The following is an 8,886-nucleotide window of genomic DNA, read 5'->3' on the forward strand; positions in this document are numbered from 1 at the left end:
AGGCAAAGGCTGGTCCCTACACCCATAGGAACAAAGGCCTGGGGGTCCCTGATGTCCCCCTGCACCCAGCTTCAAGGCAGAGACTAATCCAGCTGCTTCACCCCGCATCCTCCTTCCTCCAAACACAACGGCTTGGCCCCGGTGCTTCTCAGCACGCTGCTCCTTGACATCAGCCAAAGGTGGCACAAAGTCCTCCCTGCCAGGCTGGGTGGCTTTGGGCGAGCGTGTCCCGTGGGGGCAGGTGGCTCCCAGATACCAAACTCTAGGCATGTGAAGACATCACGGGCACATCCGCTCACTGTGGCTCTGCCCCAGGTTTGCGCGGGGCCGCAGCTACCGTGTCCAGGACAAAATCTGACGCAGGGTGGACCACAGACAGCCGTTTCCCAGCTCCTGCAGCCCCCAGGCACAGGTCCCATTTGGCAGACGGAGCAGGCTGTTGGCTGTGATACAGCACGATTTCTGTATCAAGATAACTCATTGGAAATAGCTGTCTCTTATGTCAGCACTTCAGGAGAGCAGGCTGAGCAATTTGTTCTCAAAGTAGGAGTCAAGGTCAAACCCGGATGGCAGCTTTTGGGTTGGTCTGGACTGGCCAAGGGAAAAAAAAAAAGAACTGCTATTTGTCTCTGCTAGGATTTCTCAGATAGGAATTTCCCCTAGAGAGGGAAATTGATGTCACAGTGGATCGGCTTTTTGTAATTAAGACTTAACCTCTGGAGTGTAAGCAGGAGCAGAAAGCTCTGAATCTGCAGGTGGGGATTGCCAGTCCTCCAGGCAGACAGACAGAGACACCTAGAACGAGTTTATGTTTGTTTTTCCACTAAGAGAGATGTTATTTTGAATTCAGTGCAGGAAAGGAGATTTTTAGACTCTTTCCACTTGAATCTGTTTCCTCAGTTAGGAACTGTTCTTTCATGATATAAAGTATGTGATCAATCTTTCTCAGAAAAGCGACCCCTCTGAGTATAAAGGCACTATTCATGAGCACGAGATTACCCATGTGTGCAAATATCTGCAGATTCTGGTTATTTGTTGCTCCCGTTCCCTCGTGACTGCATACACACATCAAAAAGTAGGGACACTTGAAAGAAATAAGGAATTCAGAAATACACGCAGATGAACAGCTTAAAAGAGCTGCATTACGATATGCATGTATTTGCAAGCATTACGGATATTTGTTTGCATGTTTTGACTGTTCTTTAGGGCTATTTGTGTTAGGAGTATTTACACAGCATAACCAGGGTAGGTGCTTAAAGCTTACAGTGCTTAAAGCCCTTTCTTAAAGTCACACAAATTCAAGCACCTTCTGATATACATCTTATCTGTATGGGACAGGACAAAGAAGCGGTGAATTCACTGTGGCATGTTTACTGATAGAAAACTCCCTAAGGGAGACATGGCCTTAAAATACGGCAGATTTTTGTCAAAAGAATATAAATACGTGATGTTCAGAGCCAGAGCTAGAGCTGTTCTGTGGGCATTACATACAACAACAAACTTTTCTTTAAGAAGGAAGTGGCTAATAAAAGTTGAAAGAAAAAAAAAAAGGCCTAGGGATAAATCTCTTTACAGAATGGGCAGGTACAGGAGGGAAATAATTGCTTCCAGATAGGAGCCAGGCAGACGTCCACATTGTATAGCGAAGAAAGCGCAGTTGGCTTTCAGTACGCTTGTTTCCAATCAAGTGGAAACCGAGCGTCTGAGTTTAGACTAAATGGAAAGCACAAACTGAAACACGTTGCTAGCCCAAACCATGGACAAGGATGGAGGCAAGAAAGTAGATGAGTATTTTTCATAGATACAGATGGAAGTCTGCAAACACCGTCACTGCTGTAGATGCCTGGTGCTGCTGAGGAGCCCCCTGTGGGTCTTTGGCACGGTTGTGTTAGGTGCTGTAGAAAGAGAACAGAAGGATGACCCCGTTTTGATCTGCAATCTCAGCACACATCATCAACCAAAGTGCAATTTTCATTCTCAAAAGATCTTGCTTCTGCTTAAGCCATGTTCTTCATTTGAATTTGAAGAGGTATACTCTTGTTTGTAAAGAAAAATAGTGCAATACTTGAGGATATTGAAGCAGGCTGGGTTAGGACTTCATATGCAAACACTTAATCCAGCAAGCTTCTATTTTGGCATTTTGTTCCTATTCAAGAGGGTGAGGCACAGAATCTTCCACTTAAGAAGGGCATGTGTTCACTGCAGGATGTATTTATTCCTGAAACAAAGCAAGGACAGACAATTACAGAAGGCCACGAGGATATCCTAGCTGTGTAACATCTCCTGCTGACACATGGCTATATCACAGCTGTCAAAGTCAGTGACCTCCCAGCACCTTGTTCCCAATGTGCTTGCTGCGCCCAGCGATCATGAGAAGCGTGTGTGGCTCAGCTACGGCCACTGCAACCCTGGTCCCAGGACTGCCCAGAGCTACAGGGTCAGAACTGTGGGTAAGGACAGGACCTGATGTCTACGAATTTGGGGTTGGGGAATAGAGGATTTGGGGTAGCTGTCCTGGCCCCAAAGAGCAGTATGTGGGGGGAAAAAGACCTGCAGAGTGTTGACATGCTGACCCCTGGGATAGTATCTAAACAGTTGCCAGAGCATGAAGATGAAGACAGTGATCCTGGCCTCTGGCAAAGTGACACTCACATTGTTGTGAGGGCCTGTGGCTTGGCAATAGACTGACTCCCCCAGACTGAGATGTGTTGCAGACCTCAGCACTTTACACTCCATGGCATATTCCCCTGACTTGCTTTCCTTAGGGAAAACTCAGGAAGATTTGTACTGGCTTGAAGAACCTGTTCCCCAATCCAAACTGCAATAAAAAGCCAAAAAAAAAAAAAAACCAACAATAATAATAAATAAAATAAAATAAAATAATAATAATAATTTAAAAAGATCCTGTACTGCAGAAATACCTCCTTCCATGGAAAGGGGAGAACAGTTGCGTGATAGATGCTGGTGATCCTACTCATTTAAATACCCAGAGGTACTCAATTCATATGTCACGGGCTGCATTATAAAGCTAGAATAGGACAGAATGGACCACAATCTACTTAGTACCAATTTGATTTTGAAACCAATACAGAAAAAATAATCATAAAAGTGTAATCATAAAACAACTACAATCCCAAAGCATCCTCCTTCTTCCATTCTTCTTTTATAATAAGATTCATTTTTTAAAATTATCATTCTGTTATGGTTTGGACTGGCTGGACAAGACAGTCTTCACTGTGTTTTCAGAGTTGAGTCTTCTGAATTGTCACTGTTTATCTATTTCAGCAAAAGAAGGATTGTCAGCATCCTTACACTGGAAGCCAGTATTTTATGGCAATTACTCACCGCTGAGCTGAATCTTATAATCCTGTAAAATATAGAAACTGATAAATACAGAGTAATTCTATAGCCAAGAGACAGTGTGATGGAGAGTCAACTTGGCTAGAATTTTATGAGAAAGAGGATAAGAGAAGACTTGAAGGGAAATATAACACAGAATTACGTGCTGAGATTTGGCTACTGTTCAGGCAGGTGACTGTCACAGGAATGGCACGCTTCTGGTCTGGCCGGGCTGGCAGGTGAATCTCCAGAAGAGGACTCGGGGTGTTGGTCTTGCACCAGACCTTTGGCACTGCTTCAGTGGCAAAACAAGTCAGAAAGCAGCAGTTTTCCTCAGCTTTCAGTGACCTCTGAGCTGGGTTACCTGCTCATTTGCTCCCCTCCTGCTGTCCCGCAGGCACACATATGAAGGCAGATATAAGGGGTGACTAGTTAAAACACTTGGTTTGCCCATGTGTGAAACAGGCAGCATGTACCAGGACACCCTGTATATCCCAAGATATTTGTGGATGTGAGCTGCCTGAGGTTTCATACAGACTTGGGGTCTTTGGAGGCAGACCCATACATTCACACACAGCACACGCACGCAGTGTGTTAGTACTGTATTACAAAGTTCGGGTTGGCTTAGAGAATCCAGGTTTTGCCACAGGGCTTTGATGAGCTGTTACAGAGCTCAAGAGATTTAAAATGTAAGTATGGAAAATATTATGCATGGTGAAGTACTCTGACAAGGAATTACATGCACACACAACAGGCAGGAAAGTTTAGGAATCCTATCACAAGCACGAGAGGTTGCTTTTCCTCTTGATGCAATGCATACATGTCAGTAACACCTTTCTTCTTCTCTCATCTAGTAAGCTACTCAGAATGATGATGTGAAGGTCTGATGAGAATGCCCACTGACTTTATGCCTGGATACGCCCAGCAGTTGCAGTGTCATTGTTCCCATTTTCTTCCTGGTGCCAGACCAGAGCCCAGCTCTGTAGCAGGTATGTGCCACAGCTGTGGTCCTCTGTGCTGCAGCAGGGCTTCACATTGACAAGTTGGTTGCTGTTTGTTGATAATGAGAATACAGCCACATGTGCATATCTGGGGAGTAACCCATGATTCAGCATTAATGTTTCCTTTTTTTTTTTTTTTTTTTTGCAAAGACCAAACACGAGACACTAGGAGCACATGAAATATGTATCATTGTGCTTTGCTGAGTTTCAGTAAAAATGAAATTGTAAAGGGAAATCCGTCCCCACTGAACCCTGAGGCTATTAAAAAGTGTACCTCGGTCTGTGGTTAAGAGAATAAAGTGAGATATACTGCTTCATTGTCTGAAGCATTTTTTTCCTATTCGTAGGTCACAGTTATTCCTCTAGACTGTGACCACATAACCATAATTGGGCAGCTTCGCATTTGCTTGAGATAGCTATGATTGTGACAGGAAAAAAGACAAGCTATTTTTTAAGCGAGCAGTGTGTCACATAGACTGCTTTGGGTTTTGTAGTATGTGACAGGACATTCAGTCTCCAGGGCTGTGAAATTCCACTGCACCTTTTAGGGTTGAGATGAACATGAAATCACAAGAAATGTTGTCCAAGTTTCCACTCTGCAATGAATGATCTCTGTTTTAAAAAACTGGGAAAGAAGAGGGCACAGAAGACCCGTGATTAACGATTTTAAAGCCTGTATTGGGATGTGGGCATCTAATTTAGAACATCTTGGCTCTCTCCAAGAATTTATTTTTGCATTCATCTGAAAGCCCATAGTATAATAGTACACTTTTTATTTACCACAATATTTCTGATAATGCACAGAGAAGAAAGGACAGATGATTATTTCTGTCTGTTCCTCTGTCTGTGAAAGGAAAAAAAAATGCATGAGTGCAGCAGAATTTATTAGACTGGAAGATCTAGATTGATTATTCATAATTTTGAATAGCTAAGGCAATAGAGCCATGAAAATATTTGTAAATGATGTTGCCAGACAACAGTGTATTATGCGTACTATTTTCTTGTATGTAGTACCATTTGATACTACCAAGAACAGCTTTTCCTTCCCCAACAAGTACTAGTACCAACCGGTACTCAGAGCCTTGCCTCCTGTGAACTGCCCTCTGAACTGCCTTTGCAGCTCTGGATTTGAGCAGCAAATTTAGCAACACAGAGCAGTTTTCCTTGCTGCCTGCCCACCTCACCTGGCTGGTAAGCCCAGAACAAGACTCCCTCTTGTGCTTCCTCCACCTCCACGTGCTTCCAGGTTGCTCTTGAATTGTCCAAGTTATTTATCTCTGACAAGGCACCTGCCTAAGATTTTTAAACCATTGCTACAGCTTACAGAGTTTAAGATCTTTGGCATTTCCCACATTACTATCATGTGCTCTTAAACCTTGGGCAAATTTATATGACTGGAGTTTCCACCTCTGTGTAACTGAACTGAAGGATTTAAATCCACATTTAGTTGCCTGTGTAAGAAAACAGATTTCAAGACCAGGAGTGCTCCCTCACCTCCCCGTGAAGTTTGCCATGCTCTTCTCTGCACTGTTCCTCTGTGTGCCAAAGACGGGGCTGCCCATTCCTCTTCTCCTTTGGAAAAGGTAAAAGATATTTCATGGTCTGGCAGGAACCAGTATGAAGCCACTTCAAACTATCTATCTAAAAAGCCATTACAGCTGGGGAAGGTAAAGGTCTGGCCCAGAAAGGAGATATTAGCTGTCCATTTCCGCGCTTGCTGAATGGGAGCTGATGAGCCTGGCCACAGCTCTAATGGCTCCCTAAATGGTGTACATTTGCTCCCTGCTTCTTGCTGGACAGGGATGGATACCACAGAGCTCCAGCTGGCTTCTCTCTTTTTCCCAGGGGAATTCACCTTATTACCTAGGTAATGTAACGAGATGCAAAAGGAAGGACAGAAGAGGGGAGATGTGGGGCCTGTAGGTCCTGAGAAGAACCACCGTGTTTTCGTCCCACCAGCTCTTTGATCCTTTTCCATCCTTTACTCTCCTCCTTTCTGGACACATCCCTGGAGAATGGTCGCCCTTGCTGTTTGAGACAGATTCTCCCATGCTGCCTGTTAGTGGCATTCAGGATTGGATTACACAGGACTTCAGGCCGGCCTGAGACAGGCAGAGGTGGTCAGGGATGGCACCTCGGAGGGTCACAGCTCCCTGACAGGGAGCTCCTAGGCCTCCCTCCATAAGGACCTTCGCACATCCATGCTCCTGCCATCTTGCTCACAGTCTTCTGCTGTTTGAGAAGAGCAGAAGCTGTCTACTGAGGGGAACAGAGAAATAGCTGTCCTGACATAAACAGCACAGCTGCTCTCCATCTACTCATCACCCAGCCTGCATTCACATTTGGGATTGCCCTGACCCAGGTGCAGGGCTTTGTACACATCCCTGTTGAACTGCATGTTGTTCACACAGGCCCCACTCTCGAGCCTGTCAAGGCCCCTCTGGATGGCAGCCCTTCCCTCCAGCATGTCGCCTGCACCACTCGGCTTGGAGTCAATCCGCAACCTTGCTGAGGGTGCAGTTCTAAAGGAAACTATTTACTTTGACCAAACTCTGGATAAATTCTTCCCTCCTGCTTATTTTATGAATGCGGTTATTTGTCCCAGTGGTTAGATTCACGCTCCTCCATGTCCAAATTTATTTATTTCACATGATTAATTATCAGCTGGAAACAGGTGATGTCATGGTCTCTGACATTAGATTGTCATCTAGCGTTACATTTCTCATGTGCATTTTTAACTAAACACCTGCAGTAGCAATGGCTTTGGCAGCTGGTGCCCAGACTGAGTATCTGCACAGAGATGTAACACTCCTTTTCTCTGTTTTCCCATATTTCCCCAGTTTGCTTGCTCTCTGATGGAAAAATTAGCTTCCACAACAAAACTCTAAGCACCACCTGCAGTTGCAGTGTATCAAGGAAAAACATATGTCAAAGACCAGGATCCTCACAGCCCTTGCAAACCACAAAAGGTGGTGCCAGGGCATCTCCAGTGCCCCACAGGGATCAGACACACAGATTTTCATTTCAGATGAAAGATGAATGGAAGGAGGTTAGAGTTTCTCAAATGCAAACTGTCCATGGGAGCAAGCATTACAGTTGCATTTACACAGCTGTGTCTCAGCTTTTAGCTGCTTTGGAAAGAAGATAATGAGGATGATGATCTTTGCAGGCAGGGTGCAGGACACTTTACTGTTGATGAAATTTGCCTGGCAGTTATTAACAGATGCTGTCTCCCAGGTTTACCAAAAATGGGAGTTTGCCTGAAGTCAACGTTGCACTTCATTTTCCATAAAAACACTGATTAGTAACTCATCTTTTTCTCTATCAAAACTACGTTCTGCCATCCTTAATGCTTGAATCATCTCAGAATCATCTCAGAGTTTGTTTTCTTTCCCTAAAGTTTGGGTTGAGTCAGAGGCATTTGCCTGGTAAAGTAAGTTGTAAAAGGGGAAGATGAGGCCTTGTATTCTCAGAAAAATGTTTTTGTCAACTTCTATCTCCAGCATTGTAGAGTTTAGAAAACCCACATCTGGCCTAACCTGTTCTCAATGAAAAATACCATCTGACTAGGCAGTCTTGATGAGTTGCTTTTGGAATAACTAGGATGGTTCATTTCCCATCTTAATTTTGAAACATTTTAGAGTATACAGTGCTATAAGCATATGTGTTGATGAGTTTGGGTTGATTTTATTTCATTATGACATTAGCTACATTGCAGGTAAACTGAATTAAACAGCCATTACAGCACTGAATTTTCCAAATAATTACAGAACGATGATATTACAGTCAAATACTTTCTGCTAACAGGCTTAAGCATTTACAGTTATGGAAGCTTTTTAATGCATTGTCATTGCAGTAATTCAGAGTATAAGCAGGATTTGAAAGCCTTTACATAATTTGGGTCATATTTGAAATAATCACAATAATTTGAGAATAATAAACCAGATCAGTCCTTGGAAAGACTCCACTAAAGTGGATTGCATCATACCTGAAATAAGTTTTGGCCTTTTCTATGGCATTGAGATAATCTCAGAAAAAGCCCCAAGTGGCTAACAATTGCAGCAGGACACACAAATGATGGTTCACATATGTCATCTAGTTGTGTCCAAAGAAAATATCCAGTGGTTAGAATAGGCTATGGGCCAGGTCCTATATCATAAACCTACTTCAGAAATTCAGCTGTCTTTCATTAGAAACTGATGAAGAACGCTTTTAGAATTCAGTTCAAAATCTCTTCAGATGCTGTCTCCAAGGAACTACTTTTTCCACATTTCCATTTTAAACTCATACTATTCAAAAATTGAGAGCAAGGATTTACATACAAGCTTCTAAATAACCTACTGAATTCAAATGAGTTTCCACTGTGTAGACATAATTTTCCACCTGCATTTAAGTTAAGGATACCAGACAGACTTTTCTTTTAACAAGCTGATACGACTTACAGGGATGAATGAACGAATAAATGAACTGACTGTAACTCTGCAGTTACAGCCAGAAGAGCTCACAGCATTTGGCAGTGGTGAGACCAGTACTCCTCACAGCACAA

Source organism: Anser anser (genome assembly GCF_964211835.1).
Source record: "Anser anser genome assembly, chromosome: 3".
Classification (NCBI taxonomy): Eukaryota; Metazoa; Chordata; class Aves; order Anseriformes; family Anatidae; genus Anser; species Anser anser.